Consider the following 25,299-nt stretch of genomic DNA (forward strand, 5'->3'; position numbering starts at 1 on the left):
GTCTCTATGGACCATCACGTTATATGGTAGAGACATAGCCCCTGTTATGGTTTATTTTTCACTTGGGTGATTTGTGTGTTTTTTTAGGTTACTTTTTGAGTATTAAAAGTTACGTTTTATTAGTCCTTTTTGCTGTATTGGGATTATTTATAGGATTATTTATTGTATTTATTACACAGATTTTGCTTTGTTGTCATAAAAAAACACCCAAGATCGGGTAAGCGTTTTCCCATTCGCAACTTTTATAGTTGTGACTCTACTTATGTCATATATCTTATCAAATGCTCCTGCGGTCTCGGATATGTTGGGGAAACTACCCAGCATATCAGAGACCACATGTCTCAGCACAAATCGACAATTCGATATAATAGAACAATGTTACCCATCCCAGCTCACTTCATTGCACACAACCATAATATCTCACAGCTTCGGTACCAAATCATCGATAGCATACCTATAACAAGAGGAGGAGGTAATAGAATATTGAAATTGAAGGAGAAGGAGGCCTATTGGATTTACACTCAATACCCTAGAACCCAATGGGCTAAATAGGGAATATGAAGTATTTTATTAACACTTATTTTTCTGATCTGGGACCAATGGGTACTTCTGGGTATACTATAGTGAACCGGATTCCTTTATTGAATCCAGTCTACACCATATATCTCTATACAGAAGAGCATCTACATTGGAATGTGTATAATATATATTGTATACTAGAGATGAGATGTATGATTAATATGTATTGACATGCTATTTATTATCTCTTTTTTTCTCTTTTTTTATAGACTTAGTCCGGTGGTTCTTCACATTTTGGGTGCATGTCCTTTTCTACAGGTTTGTGGGCTCTAATCTTAATTTCCGTTCCTATTGCTTCATTTATGTTTTCTTATTAGCTTAATAGCCGGTGTCATCACGCTGTTTTAGCAGTCTAGTTACTCCCTCTTTTCTTTATTTTAGATTTGCGGCTTATTGCTCCTCCTCCCCTTGGCCTTTTTGATCCTATTACGGGTCCTTTCAATATGCAGCTATGTTCTTCTATAGCGGTTACCTTTGCCCCACTTCCGTCGGCCTAGTTATACTGCGCATGTGCGTTTGGACGAGTTCACGCTTGTGCAATGGCTTTAAAAATATTTGCCGTTCTTCAGGTTTTTTGCTCTTTCCGGTTGGCGCACAGCGTGTTTAGTATAAAATACGCCATGGCGGTTACATGGCACACCGTTTCCTCACTGCGGCTGCATCTTTGACCCCGCATATCCCACTCTTCCAGGTATCGGTAATTCCTATTTCATGGTTGTTTTCACCTTTTTAGTTTTCCTTATGGCACTCATTTTCATACACTCCACTTTATTTTATCGTTTCAGTTCCTATTCCTGTACCACCATACAGGTAATAATGGTATTTCCTGGTTATTTCTCTATATCCACTTGTTCCACTTAGGACGTTCTATATATGTTTTTTTTTTCTTCAATCCTTACTTTAGACCTATAACATTTATGTAGGTACAATGGATTATGTAGATGTATTGTTTATGGAGGTTACAAGTAATCATATCCCTGTTTTGTCTTGCGTTTGTTTTTTTCCCCATTGGTAGCGGTGACGTTGCTCTCTGTATATATTTATAGTGTTATATCTTTACTTATGATATTTATGTATCCTACATAGGTTTAATGATACTTGTTCATGGAATCTTCACAAGACATTATATGAATTTGGTTTATATACACTTCTGATTTGTTTTCTCGACCAGCGTATTTATACATTTATGTTATTTTTTTTGTTCTCTGATACATGTACTAATTTTCATTTTTGTATTCTTATTATGCTTCTGTAGATTATCGCCTTGACAAAGGCCAATTCTGGCCGAAACGTTGGCTTACTGTATGTCTGGTCGAAAAATAAAATACACTATTGGCAAATTGATTTTTTGATGTCCTCGGATTGATCAATATAACAGTACAACAGAGTCATGAAGCACTTGATAGAGATTTATCAGCTCCCTGATGGTAAGCACTCCACCATAGATCCTATCATTATATGGGTGTCTCATGGCAGCCTGCAAACATCTCTCGCTGTGTCGACTAATTCAGCTAGCACAGCTCTGGCTGGGAAATTAATTCTGTTAACGTCAAATCTGTTAAAAGGTACCTTCACACATAACGATATCGTTAACGATATCGTTGATTTTTGTGACGTAGCAACGATATCGTTAAGGAAATCGTTATGTGTGACAGCGACCAACGATCAGGCCCCTGCTGGGAGATCGTTGGTCGCTGAACAAAGTCCAGAACTTTATTTAGTCGCTGGATCTCCCGTGGACATCGCTGGATCGGCGTGTGTGACACCGATCCAGCGATGTCTTCACTGGTAACCAGGGTAAACATCGGGTTACTAAGCGCAGGGCCGCGCTTAGTAACCCGATGTTTACCCTGGTTACCAGCGTAAAAGTAAAAAAAAAAAACAAACACTACATACTTACCTACCGCTGTCTGTCCTCCAGCACTGGCTGTGAGCGTCGGTCAGCCGGAAAGCAGAGCGGTGACGTCACCGCTCTGCTTTCCGGCCGCTGTTCTCACAGCCAGTACAGGAGGAGTGCAGAGAAGCTGAGCGCCGGGGACAGACAGCGGTAGGTAAGTATGTAGTGTTTGTTTTTTTTACTTTTACGCTGGTAACCAGGGTAAACATCGGGTTACTAAGCGCGGCCCTGCGCTTAGTAACCCGATGTTTACCCTGGTTACCAGCATCGTTGGTCGCTGGAGAGCTGTCTGTGTGACAGCTCTCCAGCGACCAAACAGCGACGCTGCAGCGATCCGGATCGTTGTCGGTATCGCTGCAGCGTCGCTTAATGTGAAGGGGCCTAAAAAAGCTGTTACAGTCAGTGGTTAATAAGTTTAAGAAGCAGAAAGTTCATGCTACAGAATTGACCTCTGCCCCCAATATGGAACCAGTCCAACTCCATCGGCTGGGGCGATTAAGAATCAGCCCGGCTTAAGGGCAGTTTGCCAGGTACTTACGGTACAAAATCTTGACCCCAACAGTTATTTTCTTCTTCAACACTTGACAAATCATCACCAACCCCAACAGATGATAATGCGTTCCGAAAACTACAAGTGGATATGGTGGCAACAGATGCAGATACCCAGTTATGACTCAAAATGGTTGGTCATGGGGTGCATAGAACAGCTAATCACATCACTGAGGTATAGTAGGACTAAAGTTGTAAAGTCAACTCAAACTACTAGCGTGCGCTAAACGCTCGCTAGCTGCTAGAAGGCAGCATGAGGCCTCTCGTTCCACAATAGCTCTACAGTACCCCCAGCTGGCGATACAACAGTCGGACAAACTTTCACACAGCCAAGTTGTTGAAGTTCAACCAAAAAAGAAAAAAGCAGAGCCGCACAGCTGTAAGCTTCAGAGTTAGCCGCAGCCTGTATGGGGTAAAGTAAGGAGCCTGGCAGCATCACAGGGGTGCTCGCATGAGAAAAACAAAAGTACGAAGTCTTTGGAGTATAAACCTGTCCAAAAGGGAAATAAGGTTCTGGACTAACAATTCGCTTCAATCTTATATAGAAAATGGTCGTGGTCCCAAGGGGACTCAGAGTTTGGAAAGAGATATCTCATTTTAGTAGCGATGTGACTTTTAAATCAGAATGGGAGGGTATCATGTTGAAGTGTTCCCAGGATCTACCTCAGTTGGTGTTAAATTCTAACATACGGAACTATGAATCGGTTAATGCTGAAATTCTTAAAACACAAACTGAGTTGAAAAACAGGCTCACTGAGAACCAATGGATTACACTGAGTAAGAAAATGGACAATAAATTAATCCCGATTCAGGCCGAGGTTAAACAGAGGAAACGGGATAAGTTTATCCGAGATAAGAATGATTATGACTCAGGACAGATCTTTACATGGCAAAATGGTTATAAGGATAACCATCCCTCATATCCCAATGGGGGGAAATCCAATAATAAAAAACATAAATTCAAGAAATGTAACCAACCTCACCGGAAGGATTATCTAACTACTGAATCAGATTCGAGTCTCAGTGAAGGGACTGCCAACAGTATGGACCCAATGGAAAGTTCCATGTCTGAGGCTCTAGAGACCGCTGCATTCCCTTTAGGAGAAGAACCCGAAGGGGGAGGCAGAGGCCACGCCCTCAGTTGGGGACGCAAGAGGATGAGTGTATCCTGGAGACAGGGGCGGTAGAGCGGTTGTCGCCCGAGGACTGTGTAGTTAATTTGACAGTGTATTGGAGCCGGCACAGTTGTCTCTTGTCTAAAGGCTTGAACTATTGTACACCCGATAAGTTTGACTTTCCCGAATTTCAGATTGACTTATTTAAGGCCGTTAGAAAGATCCATCTTTACAAAACTTTCCTTTCTAACCATATCAATACCACTGCATTAGAAGGGGAATTACCTTGCCGTATAGGACCGCTGGGGTTTTTGGCAGGGCTGACTGGTGAGGCATTGGCAGACATCCGGGAGGACGCTGCCCTATTAAGCCTGAGCGATTCTATTGCTCCTGGAGACGAGACAGCGCCCAGCATCCCTGTCCCATTTACTGGTGGGGTACCTTCCATGTATATGCCCCCCATCTCCCCGGGTAATATGGTTGACCTTTTTGAGACCCTAGTCTTGAAGGACATGGAAGCTCTAATATACAAACAGGCACCCCCCAATTTGACTGAGTAGGAATGTACGGCTTTGAAAGATATGGCAAACTGGACGGACAAGGTAGTGCGTCCAGCGGACAAGGGGGGGGTAAAACAGTACTTCTACCCAGGGATGCATATTTGTTGGAGGCTAAACGGCAGTTGTCAGACATGGCCACTTACCATAGGTTACCTAGAGATCCAACATATAAATTTAAGACTGAATTGCTTTCTTTTCTGAGGGCATCAGTGGAACTCCGGGTTATTACCCAGAATAAGGCAGAGAAACTGTTGCCTGAATTTCCAACTAAACCGCATTGGTATTATCTTCCTAAAGTACACATCTGTCACACACCCTGGGTAGACCCATTGTGTCGGGGATAGGGTCACTTACGGAACCCCTGTCCAAATATGTAGATTGGCTATTGCGCCCTTTGCTCCGATCCGTTCCATCATACGTCAGGGACACTAACTACTCTCAGTCATTCAAAATTTTACGTGGCAGCCGGGGTTCTCCCTGGCATCCATTGATGTGGTCAATCTTTATACCAGCATTCCACAGAAGATGGGGGTTGATGCCATCTGGCGTGTCCTCAGTACTTCTGACAGGAGTCATTCCTTCATTGACTGTGTGCGATGGGCTTAGTTTTATACTTACCCATAACGCCTTTACTTTCATGGATACCTGGTATAGGCAGACCACTGGGACTGCCATGGGGACCCTGGCTGCATGTATGTTCGCTAATTTGTATTTAGCGGTTTTTGAAGAGGATTACGTTTATTCTGAAAACAACATTTTTCTTAAGCACATTAAACTTTTTTTGAGATATGTGGACGATGTGTTCCTGGTGTGGGACGGTGCGGAGGAGGAGTTTAGGTGTTTTGTAGACTATCTGAACAGGTCCATCACGATGGGTATGTCCTTCACATCTGTGTTCGTGGGACTTAGTTTAGAGTTCCTAGACGGGTCAGTAGTGGTCCAAGAAGGGGAGGTTTGCACGACTATTTCTCATAAACAGACGGCCACCAATTCGGTGTTACACTTTAATAGTTTTCACCCAACACACACCAAGCGGTCTTTACCATACAGTCAACTTTTAAGGACACGAAGGGTGAATAACACACAAAAAGGCTTTGAAAAACAATCTGAGGAACTGTGCTCCAAGACAGGGGTTATCCAGATGCTGTGCTACGGACGGCTGCCGATCGTGTTAAAACATACCACCGGGGGAATAGGGATGAGGCGGGGAAACAGCAGGACAGCGCTTTACTTTCTGCTTTCGTTATGGCCCCATGGATCGGGAAATACGAGCCTCTATTAGGAGGCATTGGCACATTTTGGAGAGAGATAAGGACTTGTCGGGCAGGGTGGCCGGAGGGCCACTGATTTCCAATAAATGTAGCACATGCATTAGAGATATTTTGGTCCACAATCGCACATTAATGTCTAAGGTGATTTGGTTGGAACAGACAGTCCCTAAGGGCAATTACCGCTGTGGGCACTGCCACTTTTGCAAATATGTCACTGGGCGAACAATACATGTGGGTTCCATTGGGCATACTGTTCAACAATTTCTTTCATGCAAAACCGATTATGTTGTTTATGTGATCTTTTGCCCTTGCAGAAGGTTTTATGTGGGCAAGACTATACGCCATCTGTATGTGCATTTCAGGGAACACTTTAGATCTATCCGGACGGGTAAAGGTGCGCCCAGACGTATCAGCCATGTGAAAGACGCACATGGAGGGAATCCGGAGGTTCTCACATATGCGGGGTTAGAGAAAGTAATGTTACCGGCACAGGGAGGTGACTTACACAAGTTGTTACCAAGACAGAAAGCCAGGTGGATCATGCGCACACAGGTGACAGGTCCAGCCAGCTTAAATGATAGAATTGACATGTCTGTCTTCTTATGAATTTTGAGGTTGTTATATACTTGCCTTTTCCCTGACTTGCGTTGTCGGTTACCTTACTTCCTGATATGATTGCAGGGGTCCCCTTCCCTTTTATTCCCAGTGTTTATAGGGGAATACGCTATGCACACGCTATCATTTGAGAGTTTCCCATTTACCATATCTTTATGACTACCTCTTAGGTGACCTTAAATTCAATTATTTTTATGTTACCAGAACAGAACAAAGACATAGGTACTCATTCCGGTTTGTATGTTTCATACCGGCTTTGATTTTAATGTGTTAATACGATCATGTATTGTGGTTTTTCTTTTTATGCATATGTTGTACTTCGGCTTCAGGTGTTTGGGATTGGGGGCGTGGGGTGGGAAGGGTTCTTACCCTGACTCACCTATTTTTGTTAGCGTCACTTCCCAGCACTATTGACCTGTGGAAGCGCTGCTGTTAGCGCGAAACGACCGTCGTCATCCCCTGCACACCTCCTTTTCATCTGCACACCCCCGAGCAGTTAAGATTTTATTTTAACGCTGTCTTAATAAAGGACTCAGACCACTCCAGGATTGGTGAGTGCTGCCGCATTTTTTCTGTGTTCCAAGTGGTTGAAGCCTACACTCGTTCATGTATGGGGTGCAGATCATACAGTATTTTACAGCTCATCCGTCACCAAAGAGCCCTCTGCAATTTTGACACAGATCATTTCAGATTTGTAAATTTGGAACATGTAAAATCATTTGTAGAGGCCATGAAAAGTGTTCATGATTCTATCCAGTAATGACTACGCTGTCTTGGACATTGAACCTGGCGACTTTGTACAGTTAAAGGCTTGAAGGTGGCAATACTCTAGACCCCATTTGCTCTACAAAACAAACCTGGGAAGATTTTCATTTTGAATATTAGATTGTATAGAGCCCCGTTTTTTATTACATACTGTCCTCTCTTGTTCGATATATAATGCAATGACGGCCGATGGAGCATGGGAAAGCTTCTTTTCTAATGGAGGAGATGGACATGGGCTCCTCCAGCAGTAATTTTATACGTAACAAAAGAGGGGACTAAAAAAAGGGCGCTGTGAATAACAAAAACAAGAACACTATGTGAGAGACGGCACTGTACATAGCAGATGAAGCTATATAATAAGGGAGGGCACCATATATAACTAGAGAGGATGGTATGTAATAAGGGACGGTGGTATACATGATCAAAGAGTAAACTATGTAACTAAGGATGGTGTTCTACATAATAAGCGAGTACACTATATACTAAGGGAAGAGCACTTGCATGTTATGTTCTAAACTGAAACACTGCTCAACTTTTATAGAACATGCAGTAGTGTGCTTTTGCCCAGAAGCTCAGCAGTGCATTAAGTCAGAGACACTGCTGTAAAAGTGATTTCCCCAGGATTCTAGCTGCCTGCTCACTGGAAGGGATCGAGCAACTGCTTACCTTGGACCCATGGGGGTCCAAGGAATAGTTTACCATAGGTATAGTTGAATCAAAATATAGATACAAAAAGCATAGATAACCGATCTCAGCCAGAAGCATTGCTATACTTGCTTCCCTAATGCTATATAACAAATTCAAGAAAAATAGTGGACAAATATATAATGCTACCAAAATATGAGTACAAAAGCACTCACAGACCACTATAGCACACAAAGTATGATAAAATCAATAAAGTTTATTGAAACGTAATTTAAAACCGTACAAAACACCATATGAGGATATCAGAAGACTCAAACAAAGTTCCATATTGAGCAGCGGAAACATACTTATCTATCTCTCAGAAAGCATTCTAATGCTATATCAATCACAGTGTTGCTCCAGTAAATGGCTCACACAGACATCCTTTAAGGTCCTTATATGATATATTAAACCCGGATAATGGGAGCTCAATTCTACTGGACACCTCTAAGATAATAGTAAAGAGTCAATGCTTACCCATACTGAATATCGCTGCAGGAACGCCCCGACGCACATTTCGCCAATCACGTGCTTTCTCAAGTGGAGTGTGTACCTTACCCCTACCTTACCTCATTAAATACCCCCTGCATATTCCGGTTAGCCAATAGTGTTTCGCATATGAGGACACTCCACCAAGTCATCAGGTGCATCAAATTCGGCACTCCAGTCCGGCGCGCGTTAGAGGAAATACCTCATTGACGTATTGCATGTAATAGAGGTAATATAGTGAGAGGGAACTCCTTCTCCTCGGTTGATGGGACTCGGTCCTTTGCGGTCACCAGCTATATATCCTGTAGCACGACCTACGTCATATATCATGCAGTTTGCCCTTGTCATAAGGTCTACATTGGACTAACATCAAGAGAACAACGTATCAGGACCAGAGAGCATGTAAGAGACATTGTTGCGGCAGGAGAGGTGGATGACCTTTCAGTTTTGAAAACCATACCGAAACACTTTAGAGTTTATCACAACTCTGATCCAAGAGGTTTCAAAGTCATAGGTATTGACAGGCTCCATTGTGGTATTAGGGGAGGCAACACCAAACAAATTTTAGCCCAAATGGAATCCAAGTGGATTGTTGAATTAGGGACCATGTCTCCGGACGGGTTAAATGAAAAAATCAGCTTTGTACCATTTTTGTAGTCCCTGTTTTTTAAGAATGTGTTTTTTGTGTGTGTTTTTAATTTTCTTTTTCATATATTTTATTCAGCAATAATATCATCTCTGGCTCTACATGTGAGATTCTGGCGATTCTTGTTCCTATTTTTACCTAAAGAAGATCTATCCCCAACCTCTCTTCCTCCTGTGGTTATGTTCCGGAGGATGATCAAGTCCTAGGATAACCATCGTGTATGGGAAACATTATGGACACTTGAAAAGACTCAGTACACTTATGTGAACACCATAACGATCTAAGAGTATGGGGAATTCTACTCCCTCCCCTCTTCTGAATGGAAGATCTGGATGTCCTGTTGTTAATGACATACAGGTCCTTCTAAAAAAATTAGCATATAGTGTTAAATTTCATTATTTACCATAATGTAATGATTACAATTAAACTTTCATATATTATAGATTCATTATCCACCAACTGAAATTTGTCAGGTCTTTTATTGTTTTAATGCTGATGATTTTGGCATACAACTCCTGATAACCCAAAAAACCTGTCTCAATAAATTAGCATATTTCACCCATCCAATCAAATAAAAGTGTTTTTTAATAACAAACAAAAAAAACCATCAAATAATAATGTTCAGTTATGCACTCAATACTTGGTCGGGAATCCTTTGGCAGAAATGACTGCTTCAATGCGGCGTGGCATGGAGGCAATCAGCCTGTGACACTGCTGAGATGTTATGGAGGCCCAGGATGCTTCAATAGCGGCCTTAACTTTCTCTTCACAATATCCCACAGATTCTCTATGGGGTTCAGGTCAGGAGAGTTGGCAGGCCAATTGAGCACAGTAATACCATGGTCAGTAAACCATTTACCAGTGGTTTTGGCACTGTGAGCAGGTGCCAGGTCGTGCTGAAAAATGAAATCTTCATCTCCATAAAGCATTTCAGCCGATGGAAGCATGAAGTGCTCCAAAATCTCCTGATAGCTAGCTGCATTGACCCTGCCCTTGATGAAACACCGTGGACCAACACCAGCAGCTGACATGGCACCCCACACCATCACTGACTGTGGGTACTTGACACTGGACTTCAGGCATTTTGGCATTTCCTTCTCCCCAGTCTTCCTCCAGACTCTGGCACCTTGATTTCCGAATGACATGCAAAATTTGCTTTCATCAGAAAAAAGTACTTGGGACCACTTAGCAACAGTCCAGTGCTGCTTCTCTGTAGCCCAGGTCAGGCGCCTCTGCCGCTGTTTATGGTTCAAAAGTGGCTTTACCTGGGGAATGCGGCACCTGTAGCCCATTTCCTGCACACGCCTGTGCACGGTGGCTCTGGATGTTTCCACACCAGACTCAGTCCACTGCTTCCTCAGGTTCCCCAAGGTCTGGAATCGGTCCTTCTCCACAATCTTCCTCAGGGTCCGGTCTCCTCTTCTCGTTGTACAGCGTTTTCTGCCACATTGTTTCCTTCCAACAGACTTACCATTGAGGTGCCTTGATACAGCACTCTGGGAACAGCCTATTTGTTGAGAAATTTCTTTCTGGGTCTTACCCTCTTGCTTGAGGGTGTCAATGATGGCCTTCTTGACATCTGTCAGGTCGCTAGTCTTACCCATGATGGGGGTTTTGAGTAATGAACCAGGCAGGGAGTTTATAAAAGCCTCAGGTATCTTTTGCATGTGTTTAGAGTTAATTAGTTCATTCAGAAGATTAGGGTAATAGGTCGTTTAGAGAACCTTTTCTTGATATGCTAATTTATTGAGACAGGTTTTTTGGGTTATCAGGAGTTGTATGCCAAAATCATCAGTATTAAAACAATAAAAGACCTGACAAATTTCAGTTGGTGGATAATGAATCTATAATATATGAAAGCTTAATTGTAATCATTACATTATGGTAAATAATGAAATTTAACACTATATGCTAATTTTTTGAGAAGGACCTGTAATTCCTCATTTAAAATTTTTTGTTCATTTTTTTGTTCTTATTTTTATATTTTCATTTTTATATATTCTTTTTACTTCATAATGAGCACTTTATCAGCCCCGTCTGTATGGACTCCGGGAGGGATGTTTATGTTTAATTACGTGACACCCTTTCCTGGCGTCTTGTATGGACGGTGCTGATACACTCAATTATATTTATAAATGTAAGTGTCCACTTTAAGTATGGTCACTTTAATATCGTTAATATCTTTTGTATAATCTTTGTCTATTTTATATAGAGTGACTGGTGACCTGTCTCCATCACTCTAGGTTACTCGTATTTGATAAAATCATATAATGCACATTGCACTTGTATGTGCCTTGTGCACATGAGATGTTTAGTTTTTATTGTTTCACCTTACAAAATTACATTATGCACATTGCACTTTTATGTGTTGTTTGGATAATGGGACACTCATGTACTGTGGAATTAGCTAGTTTTCTTTACTCATTTCCCATATATGACCTCCAGGGTTATCACATTAAATAAGGTATGGTATTTGGTACGGGCCTTTATGTAATAGTTGGATATACGTCCAGGCATCCATTTACCTCAATAAATCCGTTTCCCTTTCAGATTAGGTTGTATTATCTTTTAAGATTGCGCACTTTATTAGTTATCTTTATGGGCTTAGGAATGATGGTGTCCTTTGATGGACTTCATATAAATGGCGCTAATATACTCACGCGCACTTATGCGTGTAGATGGTGTCCGGGTGCGCACGCGCACTTTACCCTTATGGGACAAGGGAAGATGGTACCTTCCAAAGGGCTTCTTTAAAATGGCGCCGATATGCGCATGCGCTCACCTCGTCCCTTGCATTGATGAAGGTCTCTCGCAATTTCCGGCGCGCGTTCAATGACGTCAATGAGGTATTTCCTCTAACGCGCGCCGGACTGCAGTGCCGAATTTGATGCACCTGGTGACTTGGTGGAGCGTCCTCACATGCGAAACACTATTGGCTAACCGAAATATGCAGGGGGTATTTAATGAGGTAAGGTGGGGGTAAGGTACACACTCCCCTTGAGAAAGCACGTGATTGGTGAAATGCGCGTCGGGGCGCTCCTGCAGCGATAATCAGTATGGGTAAGCATTGACTCTACTATTATCTTAGAGGTGTCCAGTAGAATTGAGCTCCCATTATCCGGGTTTAATACTTGATATAAGGACCTTAAAGGATGTCTGTGTGAGCCATTTACTGGACCAACACTGTGATTGATATAGCATTAGAATGCTTTCTATGAGATATATAAGTATGTTTCCGCTGCTCAATATGGAACTTTGTTTGAGTCCGATATCCTCATATGGTATTTTGTACTGTTTTAAATTACGTTTCAATAAACTTTATTGATTTTATCATATTTTGTGTGCTATAGTGGTCTGTGAGTGGTTTTGTACTCATATTTTGGTAGCATAGGTATAGTTGGCAGCAGGAAGGCTACACCATCTCACAGCAGAGAAACTGAACCCTCACCAGGAAGGCCTGACCAAAACCCTGTATGTGAATTGTAGGGAAGCTTCTGGAACGGTTTGTACCTTTTTACTAAAGTTCTGCAAACAAACTACCCTGTCCAATGCGGATTACTGTCTGCTACACAGTTCTAGCTCCAATTACCCTGGGAGCCAGCCCTAGTTGGGAAGGGGTCAATCTGGCACGGTCCATCACCATCTAACTCTCAGGGACCTTCATCAGTGTCCAGCCATAACAGGCCGACATCCCAACTGGCATCAAACTTCAATTCTTTATTAAACCCACAATGGACAAAGACTGGCTCACGCCCCTGGTCGGACTCTAACAGCACTCAGATGGCCACAACCCAGTACTGTTACCGCAGCAGTCTGGCATAATACCTGCACTTGTGACTTTGTACACATCCTTAACTAGTGGGAGATTTTTAGGCTTTATGTTTATAGCATCCTGCAGTGTGGGCCATGATCACTACTTTATTGTTAAGGAGCCGATTTTTGAAAAAAACTGCAGGTGAAGTAGAAAACCCAAGGTGGTCGTATGTTGCCCGACTAATCCACCTGTCCCCCCGCTATTCCCCAGCTTCTCCTCTGTCAATCCCTTCACTGGCTCCCCATTACCCAGAGACTCCAGTACAAAACCCTGACCATGACATACAAAGCCATCCACAATCTGTCTCCTCCATACATCTGTGACCTCGTCTCCCGGTACTTTCCTGCACGCAACCTCCGATCCTCACAAGACCTTCTCTACTCCCCTCTTCCCACAATCGTATACAAGATTTCTCTCGCTTATCACCCCTACTCTGGAACTCTCTACCACAACATAGACTCACCTACCACCGAAACCTTCAAAAAGAGCCTGAAGACCCACCTCTTCCGACAAGCCTACAGCCTGCAGTAACCGATCGACCAAACCGCTGCACGACCAGCTCTACCCTCGCCTACTGTATCCTCACCCATCCCTTGTAGATTGTGAGCCTTCGCAGGCAGGGTCCTCTCTCCTCCTGTACCAGTTATGACTCGTATTGTTTAAGATTATTGTACTTGTTTTTATTATGTATACCCCTCCTTACATGTAAAGCGCCATGGAATAAATGGCGCTATAACAATAAATAATAATGTTGTATGACGCTGCCCAATTCGGATATAAAATTCATAGACATTTCATCCTCATGAAGCTTAGTAAATTACCACAGGCTATGGGTGTTTCAGGCCTTAAAAGGCCATTTTCTACACTTAATATGAAAGAAAAAAAAAAGACCTATATAGTTTGGTTAATATTAGTGTTGAGCGATACCGTCCGATACTTGAAAGTATCGGTATCGGATAGTATCGGCCGATAACCGAAAAGTATCGGATATCGCCGATACCCGATACCAATACAAGTCAATGGGACACCAAGTATCGGAAGGTATCCTGATGGTTCTCCTGACGTCGCGGCTTCTGATTGGTCGCATGGCGGTCACATGGGCGGCACGCGACCAATCAGAAGCCGCGACGTCATTCCTCAGGTTCTAAACGCGCTCATTTTAAACAAAGAAGCCTGCCGGTTACCCACGGTGATGTCCAGGGGCCGCCGGAGAGGTGAATATATCAATATTTTTTATTTTAATTCTTTATTTTACACCTCACTATGGATCCGATACCGATACCCGATACCACAAAAGTATCGGATCTCGGTATCGGAATTCCGATACCGCAAGTATCGGCCGATACCCGATACTTGCGGTATCGGAATGCTCAACACTAGTTATTATATAGAAATACAATATATTATAGGATCAGACAACAGAACAATGGACAAAGCTCCAGACAAAATTAGAAAAATAAAAAAACAAATTGACCCAAAAAAAAGGGAGGAACGTTTGACCTAACGAACAGGGAATAAAGTAAAATTAACCTAAACTCTGTAGGTCCCCAGCTTAATGTTAAATATTATAGAGTGGAGTACATGATGGTTGGTGAGAAGGCAGTGTTCACGGTGTGGAACGAAAGTCAAACCCCCCCAAAAAATATATAAATTGTAACTTCAAGTCCAAGCTAAAATCTTGTTGCCAGCAAGATGTTGAAATTTTAAGACGTTCCTGTGAGATCTATAGAGAGCGTATTATTGATAGGACAGAAGAATGTCAGAAGCGAACAATTTTGGTGGACAAATGTGTTGATCCTTTTCAGCTCATCACCCCGGCATCTGTATGTATGAGTTCGTACAAGTTTAAATTTCTTCCAAGTAAAACCATCGCCATTTTACCCAGCGATAATCAATAAGGCATGGTGTCGCTACTAGTCACCTGCTATACAATGGCTCATGTATGTAGAGCTGTCCAAGAACATCGGCATTCAACGTGCTTTGGGAGGGGGTGAAAACAAGTCGGGAAATATTTTCTAGATGGGTAAGCCTATGTTAATAGCCAACAAATATCACTATAGAGCATGAGAACTGTCAAAAAAAAAGGGTCTAGGATCTTGCATATCTGAAATATGGCATTTTCCCAACACCACTGACGACTTGTTTCCCCCCCCTACATTAAATTACATCTTAGGGATAAGCAGGAGGCCTCTGGTTATTCTAGTTGGTGCACTGATGAAGTCAAGAAAAAACAATGACTTTCTTGAAACAAAAAAAAAGTGTACAAAAAATTTGAAGTGTTGTATCTATCTCTCTATCTCTTTATGGACCTACGCCTACAATACCCATCCTCAGGTATTCTAGCATGACCGTCCAATTCTGGAAAGAGCCATTTTGTAAAACAACAGTTACTCAATATTGAAACTCATTTTTCTCACAAACCTGATAAATATGGTTTGGTTTCAGTCCTGCTGGCAAAACCTGTGATGAAATCTCTCATTTCCTTAAAATCAGATAAATGGAGGGTCTGTCGCATACCTTCATAGACTAGTTATTTCCACCTGGCAAGATAAATTTTTACTACTGATTATCTCGTGGAGAATGCTAGTGAAAACTGCGAGATTATTAAAAAAAAAAATGTATAATGTATGTTCACCACAAATTGAGTATTTTCTACCTGGTACAAAACATTTTGCTAAGGTATGAAAAGCAGGACGATAAAATTTAAGCACAAATTACATGGTCCTTTTTAATAGTCCACGAGAAATTACAAAATTGTGACATTAACCTGTTATGAATAGGTAATTCAGAACCACAATGGACCTTGAAGTTCAGAGCACACAAAGTGACCTGACAATAAGCAAAAAACAGGACGAGCTCTGAGACGTGGAAACTCTGCTGACCGCAATCCCTAATCCTATCACACCACACTAGAGGTAGCCGTGGATTGCGCCTAACGCTCCCTATGCAACTCGGCACAGCCTGAGAAACTAGCTAGGCCTGAAGATTGAAAAATAAGCCTACCTTGCCTCAGAGAAAATCCCCAAAGGAAAAGGCAGCCCCCCACATATAATGACTGTGAGTTAAGATGAAAGTACAAACACAGAGATGAAATAGATTTAGCAAAGCGAGGCCCGACTTACTGAATAGACCGAGGATAGGAAAGATAGCTTTGCGGTCAACACAAAACCCTACAAACAACCACGCAGAGGGGCAAAAAGACCCTCCGCACCGACTAACGGTACGGAGGTGCTCCCTCTGCGTCTCAGAGCTTCCAGCAAGCAAGAAAAACAAATTAAAGCAAGCTGGACAGAAAATATAGCAACAAAAATAACACAAGCAGAACTTAGATTATGCTGAGCAGACAGGCCACAGGAACGATCCAGGAGGAAGCAAGACCAATACTAGAACATTGACTGGAGGCCAGGATCAAAGCACTAGGTGGAGTTAAATAGAGCAGCACCTAACGACTTAACCTCATCACCTGAGGAAGGAAACTCAGAAGCCGCAGTACCACTTGTGACCACAGGAGGGAGCTTGATCACAGAATTCACAACATTAACCAGTCCGATGTGGCCAAAAAAACCCCAAAAAAACATGCCTCAAGCTTTTGAGGATGTCATGCGGGAGCCTTATGGGCATCTGCTGCTAGACTTAAGCAAAGATCCTCAGGGGCATTAGCTCAATGACTGGTTGTTTCCACCAGGACTGCCTGCCATGCCCAAAAGAAAACTATCTAAAAAGTCAATTTCACACTAAACCAGGCAATCTACACCATGTACTCAGTGTTGTAAAGAGGTCTGTAAATAGTGTAAAGAGGTCTGTAAATAGTGTACAGAGTTCCTGTGTGTAATGTCACTGATGATCAGGGTCTTACCTGTACATTGACTGTATACCAAGTACAGATGTCCTGTGTATAATGGCACTTATGGCGATATTCGTATTGTTTTTTATTATTAGTGATTGGTATTGTAGTATTCAGTTACTATGTGGTGGTAACTTTGTCTGGTCATGGTGCAGCGGTATTTGTTCCTTGTTTGCGATATTATTGTCATTTTTAAAATTGAAAATTAAATATACCCAAGTTATATTGGATATTTTAACAACTGTTTAATAAGTTAGAATAGAGCCAAGCCAAAAGTCTACAAAAGCTGCTGGCTATGTATGTGATCTGGTGGTAGGAACTGTTAATATGTGATTGGTGAGGATGTGGTGCAGAAGGGGAGTTTTTCCAAGAGAAGTCAATGGGACTGTGGAAGGGTCGAGGGGTGGAGGTGGAGCCTGGGCAGATTCTCAAGGGGGTCCCGAAATTCCTAGTGGCAGCCATGATTGATGTAATCAATGTAAAATAAGCCCCTCACTATATAATGAAATGCTTATTTGTGCATTTTGAACAATTATTTTAAATATAGTAGTCATTTTACAACTTTATACGTTCTGAACACTTATCTCACACCAAATCTCCAAACACTGGTACTTGACAAATATAGAGGCTTAGACAGAATAAAATCCAAATATTTTATTACAATTATATTAAAAGAAATGTTACATACAATTCAGACATCGGGATAACAAGAAAAGTAGAGGAGAACATTGAAATGGAAAGCATCAGTGACAACTATATGCGTTCCAGGACCAGTAATAAGGACAGCAGGAAATATTCTGATATTTTCAATAAGAAAAAACACCAAAAGGAACAATGACTGAACTTAACCTAATTTGTGGTTGTTAGTATGTGATCAGACAAATTACCTATTAGAAAAAGGATTAACCTTTTCCTCTTCCTCACACCTAGACAAGTACATGTTGAAGGATCTTCACCTCTGCACACAGCCATCCTACCAAAATTACATCACAGATCAGATTTAATTCTATTGTTTCCAACTGAAGCCGAGAAGCTTACAAAGTTAATGGAAGAAACTATCCTAACAAGTGGTCAGTTTCTACGATACCTAGTTACAAAATCTAAAAGCTTTCTTAGTCTGAGCACATGTTCATCAATAGAAATTTTAACTAAAATGGTAACTAAGGACATTGAGGCACTGCCACGGAGTTCCCATTGAGTTTCTAACCTTATTTTTTTTCTATGTTAAATTCTCTTCACTAGGGTTGAGCGAAACGGGTCGTTCATTTTCAAAAGTCGCCGACTTTTGGCAAAGTCGGGTTTCATGAAACCCGATCCGACCCCTGTGCGGGGTCGGCCATGCGGTACGCGACTTTCGCGCCAAAGTCACGTTTCAATGACGCGAAAAGCGCCATTTCTCAGCCAATGAAGGTAAACGCAGAGTGTGGGCAGCGTGATGACATAGGTCCTGGTCCCCACCATCTTAGAGAAGGGCATTGCAGTGATTGGCTTGCTGTCTGTGGCGTCACAGGGGCTATAAAGGGGAGTTCCCGCCGACTGCCATGTTACTGCTGCTGATCTGAGCTTAGGGAGAGGTTGCTGCCGCTTCGTCAGAAGCAGGGATAGCGTTAGGCAGGGTCCATTAACCACCAAACCGCTTGTGCTGTAGCGATTTCCACTGCCCAACACCACCTTCGGTGTGCAGGGACAGTGGAAGCTACATTTTTTTTTTTTTTCCCCCTCAGCGCTGTAGCTCATTGGGCTGCCCTAGAAGGCTCCCTGATAGCTGCATTGCTGTGTGTACGCTGCTGTGCAAACCAACTGCTTTTTTCAAAGCACAAATCCTCTTGTTCCTTCCTTTCTGCACAGCTCTCTTTTTGGTTTGTCCACACTTTTTATTTAATTTGTGCATCAGTCCACTCCTTATTGCTGCCTGCCATACCTGGCTGAGATTACTGCAGGGAGATAGTAATTGAAGGACACTCCCTGTTTTTTTTTTGTGGGAGATTAAGATTGACATTTCTGCTAGAGTGCCATCCCTGTGTGTGCCATCTCTCACTCAGTGGGCCATAGAAAGCCTATTTATTTTTTTGCTTGATTTGGGTTCTAAAATCTACTTGAAAAAATCACTACATCAATCAGTGGGAGAAAAATATTGGCCTCAGGGCTTGTGTGCCACTCCTGACTCCTGTGTGCATCATCACTCACTCAGTGGGCCATAGAAAGCCCATTTTTTTTTTTTTTTTGCTTTATTTGGGTTCTAAATTCTACCTGAAAAAATCAATAAATCAATCAGTGGGAGATAAATATTGGCCTTTGGGCTTGTGTGCCAGTCCTAAGCGTGCCATCTCTCTCTCTCAGATAGAGGGCCATAGAAAGCCTATTTATTATTTTTTTTTATTGGGTTTATAAATTTTCCCTGGAACAAAAAAAAAAAGTGGGAGATTAATATTGGCCTCTGGGCTTGTGTGCCAGTCCTGAGCGTGCCATCTCTCTCACAAATAGTGGGCCATAGAAAGCCTATTTATGTTTTTGGTTGATTTGGGTTCTAAATTCTACCTGAAAAAAATCAATAAATCAATCAGTGGGAGATAAATATTGGCCTCTGGGCTTGTGTGCCACTCCTGACTCCTGTGTGCGTCATCTCTCACTCAGTGGGCCATAGAAAGCCTTTTTTTGTTTTATTTGTTTTCTAAATTCTCCCTGAAAAAATCATTTTATTCTATTATTTTTTTTTCCTAAAGTCTCCCTGAAAAAAAAAAAAAAACACAAATCAGTGGGAGATTAATATTTACATTTGTGCTTCAGTGACAGTCCTGCGTGTGTGGCATCTCTCTCATTTGTTGCCACCAACAACAGAGTGTGTAACATTGTGCCTGATTTTCGTTGTGGTCTCACTCACCTGTAAAGGGGTAGCTAAATCATACTGAAGTTATAGCTCACCGTGTAATTTGTGTGACAGCAACAAATACCGTTAGTTTGTTTACGTTTTTAAAACAATGAGGAAGTCTGGTGGAAGAGGTCGTGGCCGGGGGCGTTCATTGTCAGCTGGTAATGAGGGTAGTGGTAGTGGTGGAGCATCAGCTGGTCGTGGGAAAAAAAAATATTGCACCTAAGTCTGGAGCTGTGGAGCCAGGTTCGTCGTCTGGCTACACAAGGCCTCGAATGCTCCCTTTTCTGGGAGTAGGAAAACCGCTTTTAAAGCCGGAGCAGCAAGAGCAAGTTTTGGCTTATCTTGCTGACTCAGCCTCTAGCTCTTTTGCCTCCTCTCGTGAAACTGGTAAATGTCAAAGCAGCGCGTCGTTAGTGGATGTTCACGGTCAGGGACAAGTCGCTTCCTTGTCCTCTTCAGCAAAAACAACAACAGAGAAGAATGCAGCAGGCGACACAACGGGTTACTCCATGGAGCTCTTTACACATACCGTCCCTGGCTTAGAAAGTGAAGCAGTTAACAGGGAATGCCCATTACAAGTTGAATCTGACATGGAGTGCACTGATGCACAGCCACAGCCAGACTACTATGCTGGTCCTTTGACTCAGACCACAACATTGCCCTCGCAGGGTAATGATCAAGAATCAGACCCTGATGAGACTATGTTGCCCCATCACGAACGCTATACCACCGACCGACACGGTGACACAGACGAAGTTGCACACGAGCTACAAGAAGAGGTAATAGATGACCCAGTTCTTGACCCCGATTGGCAGCCATTGGGGGAACAGGGTGCAGGCGGCAGCAGTTCTGAAGCGAAGGAGGAGGGGCCGCAGCAGGCATCAACATCGCAACAGGTTCCATCTGCCGGGCCCGTATCTTGCTCAAAACGCGTGGCAAAGCCAAAACCTGTTGGAGGACAGCGTGGCCATCCGGTTAAAGCTCAGTCTGCAATGCCTGAAAAGGTATCCGATGCTAGAAAGAGTGCAGTCTGGCATTTTTTTAAACATCCAATTGATCAGCGCAAAGTCATCTGTCAAAAATGTTCAACTACCTTAAGCAGAGGACAGAATCTGAAAAGTCTCAATACAAGTTGCATGCATAGACATTTAACCACCATGCATTTGCAAGCCTGGACTAACTACCAAACATCCCTTAAGGTTGTAGCACCCTCGGCCAATGAAGCTAGTCAGCAACGCAACATCCCTTCCGGCAGTGTAGGGCCACCATTTTCCGCACCACCTGCAGTATCTGTGCAGGTTTCTTTGCCAGGCCAAAGCAGTCAGGGTCAGGGAATCACTAGTTTCGTAGTAGGAAACACTGCATCTAGGGCACCGGCGGCAACAATACCATCTCCCACCGTCTCTCAGTCTGCCATGTCCACCGGCACCCCCGCTAGTTCCACGATCTCCAGCTCTCCAGTCCAGCTCACCCTACATGAGACTATGGTTAGAAAAAGGAAGTACTTAGCCTCGCATCCGCGTACACAGGGTTTGAACGCCCACATAGCTAGACTAATCTCGTTAGAGATGATGCCCTACCGGTTAGTTGAAAGCGAAGCTTTCAAAGCCCTGATGGACTACGCTGTACCACGCTACGAGCTACCCAGTCGACACTTTTTTTCCAGAAAAGCCATCCCAGCCCTCCACCAGCATGTTAAAGAGCGCATCGTCCATGCACTCAGGCAATCTGTGAGCACAAAGGTGCACCTGACGACAGATGCATGGACCAGTAGGCATGGCCAGGGACGTTACGTGTCCATCACGGCACACTGGGTGAATGTTGTGGATGCAGGGTCCACAGGGGACAGCAAGTTTGGGACAGTTCTGCCTAGCCCACGGTCTAGGAAACAGTTGGCTGTAGCCGTTTGCACCCCCTACTCCTCCTCTTCGTCCTCCTGCAGAAGCGAGAGCTCGTCCACAGACCGCAGTCGCACAACCACTCCATCCGCAGCTGCCACTGTTGCACACCAGGTCTCCCATTATGGGGCAGCTACTGGCAAACGTCAGCAGGCTGTATTGGCTATGAAGTGTTTGGGCGACAACAGACACACCGCGGAAGTTCTGTCCGAGTTCTTGCAGAAAGAAACGCAGTCGTGGCTGGGCACTGTAGATCTTGAGGCAGGCAAGGTAGTGAGTGATAACGGAAGGAATTTCATGGCTGCCATCTCCCTTTCCCAACTGAAACACATTCCTTGCCTGGCTCACACCTTAAACCTGGTGGTGCAGTGCTTCCTGAAAAGTTATCCGGGGTTATCCGACCTGCTCCTCAAAGTGCGTGGACTTTGCTCACATATCCGCCGTTCGCCCGTACACTCCACCCGTATGCAGACCTATCAGCGTTCTTTGAACCTTCCCCAGCATCGCCTAATCATAGACGTTGCAACAAGGTGGAACTCAACACTGCACATGCTTCAGAGACTGTGTGAACAGAGGCGGGCTGTTATGTTTTTGTGGGAGGATACACATACACGGGCAGGCAGTAGGATGGCAGACATGGAGTTGTCAGGTGTGCAGTGGTCGAAGATTCAAGACATGTGTCAAGTCCTTCAGTGTTGAGGAATGCACACGGCTGGTTAGTGCAGACAACGCCATAATAAGCATGAGCATCCCCCTAATGCGTCTGCTGATGCAAAGTTTGACGCACATAAAGGATCAGGCGTCTGCAGCTGAGGAAGAGGAAAGCCTTGATGACAGTCAGCCATTGTCTGGCCAGGGCAGTGTACAGGACGAGTTAGCGGGCGAAGAGGAGGAGGAGGACGAGGAGGATGACGGGGATGATTATATTTTTAATGAGGAAGCTTTTCCGGGGCCACTGGAAATTGGTAGCGCGGCAAGGCCGGGTTCTGGTTTTTGGAGGGACACAAGTGACGTGGATTTGCCTGAAACTGCCCCTCAACCAAGCACAACCGCAGATTTGAGAACTGGAACTTTGGCCCACATGGCGGATTATGCCTTACGTATCCTCAAAAGGGACACACGCATAACTAAAATGATGAACGATGACGATTACTGGTTGGCCTGCCTCCTTGATCCTCGCTATAAAGGCAAATTGCAAAATATAATGCCACATGAGAACTTGGAACTAATATTAGCAACCAAACAATCAACTCTTGTTGACCGTTTGCTTCTGGCATTCCCTGCACACAGCGCCCGTGATCGTTCTCACACGAGCTGCAGGGGCCAGCAGACCAGAGGAGTTAGAGGGGCAGAAATCAGAAGTGGCGTTGGCCAGAGGGGTTTTCTGACCAGGTTGTGGAGTGATTTTGCTATGACCGCAGACAGGACAGGTACTGCAGCATCAATTCAAAGTGACAGGAGACAACATTTGTCCAGTATGGTTACAAACTATTTTTCATCCCTTATCGATGTTCTCCCTCAACCGTCATTCCCATTTGATTACTGGGCATCAAAATTAGACACCTGGCCAGAATTGGCAGAATATGCATTGCAGGAGCTTGCTTGCCCGGCAGCTAGTGTCCTATCAGAAAGAGTATTCAGTGCTGCAGGTTCAATACTAACAGAAAAAAGGACTCGTCTGGCTACCCAAAATGTATTTGATCTAACCTTCATTAAAATGAACCACAACTGGATTTCGAAATCTTTTGCCCCACCTTGCCCGGCTGACACCTAGCTTTCCTATGAAAAGGTCTTGCCTGTGGACTATTCTGAATGACTTTTCCAATCTCGTAATTTTCTGCACCTGATTGTCCAGCATACGACATGTTTACACCTCACTAAATGGCCAAACTCCCCACACGGGGCCGTGGTATCGACACTTGGCGCCAGCACCCGTGAGAGTGCACTTTGTCTGAAGAGGTGGGTGAGCCCGCTTTTGGTCGACGGCACTGCCACTGGGTCCCTCCTAGTACAATAAAGTGTCTCTGGCGGTGGTGGTGCGCACCCAACGTCAGACACACCGTTGTAATATGAGGGGCCCTGGGCCTGTACCGCCGGCCACAAGACAGTTCCCCCCCCCCAGCTCAAACAGTGCTCTACCACTTGCAAAATTATCTCACAGCTCCACCAATGTTTAGTCTATGCGCTGACATCCTTCAATGCCTGCCACTGACAATACCATTGTATTGACATTTTTGTTATGTTAGGCCTTCGAAGCCTGTCTGCGGTCACTCCTTCCACTATGCCTCCACTGACCACACCACTGCTGCCCGTGTACCCCTGGAACCAATTTAAAATTGCCTACAGCCATGTGTTATTATTTTAGGCCTTCGATGCCTGTCTGCGGTCACTCCTTCCACTAGGCCTCCACTGACCACACCACTGCTGCCCGTGTACCCCTGGAACCAATTTAAAATTGCCTACAGCCATGTGTTATTATTTTAGGCCTTCGATGCCTGTCTGCGGTCACTCCTTACAATATGCCTCCACTGACCACACCACTGCTGCCCGTGTACCCCTGGAACCAATTTAAAATTGCCTACAGCCAGCCCAATTTTTTTATTTTAGGCCTTCGATGCCTGTCTGCGGTCCGTTCTTTCTACTACTACTACACTGACCAGGTCACTGCTGCCCGTGTACCCCTGGAACCAATTTAAAATTCCCAACAGCAATGTGTTATTATGTTAGGCCTTCGATGCCTGTTTGCGGTCACTCCTTCCAATAGTTCTCCACTGACCAGACCAATGCTGGCCGTGTACCACTGGAACCCAGCTGAAAGTGCATGTAGCCTCCTTTTTTTCTTTGTTTTATATTTAGAAAGCCCAGATGAACTACGCTGTGCAACGGTTCAAGCTACCCAGTCGACATTTCTTTTGCGAGAAAAGCCATCCCAGCTTTTGATGGTGCTGTGGGGGGCTCTGGTGCTGTGGGGGGCTCTGCCGACTTTGTGAAAGGCCAGAGCCCCCAGCAGTTCGTCCATGCTTTCCTGTGCGACGGACTCCGGGAAAATGGCCACCGGGATATCGGGAGATGAGATTTCAGAGCCGAGATCTCATCTCTCGAGATCCTGGTCCCAAGATCTCCATCTGCGCATGCGCAGCCTCCCGGCGGCCATTTTCCCGAAGTCCACTGCACAGGAAAGCATGGACGAACTGCTGGGGGCTTTGGCCTTTCACAAAATGTCTGCAGAGCCCCCAGCAGCACGAGACACCCCTTCAGCACCAGTGACACACCCACAGCAACGGAGCCCCACTGCAGCAAAGGACACCTGCACACCCCCTCATGCCAGCCTGCAGCAATGCTCCAATCCTGCCTCCTCCAGCAGCGACCCTGGGACCCCGCTTCACTGCAGCCACCACCCCAGTAAGCAATAAGACGCATGGATTATAAGAAGCACCACCAATTAAAAAAAAGTTATTCCTATTTTTCTCAATTTTGTGTGCGTCTTATAATCCGGAGCATCTTACAAAGTGAAAAATACGGTAATTTGGCCCAAATTAATGTACAATAAACAAGATGAAAAGATTCTAGGCACCAACTCCTGTTACAAGATATTATCTTTTAACCTCCTCACTCAATTTCAATTCTATTAAAGGAGTATCAAAACAATATAATCCCAAAAAAGCTGGTTGATTTAATTGTCAAATTACAGGCCAAATTGG

Source organism: Ranitomeya imitator, chromosome 10 (assembly GCF_032444005.1).
Source record: "Ranitomeya imitator isolate aRanImi1 chromosome 10, aRanImi1.pri, whole genome shotgun sequence".
Lineage (NCBI taxonomy): Eukaryota > Metazoa > Chordata > Amphibia > Anura > Dendrobatidae > Ranitomeya > Ranitomeya imitator.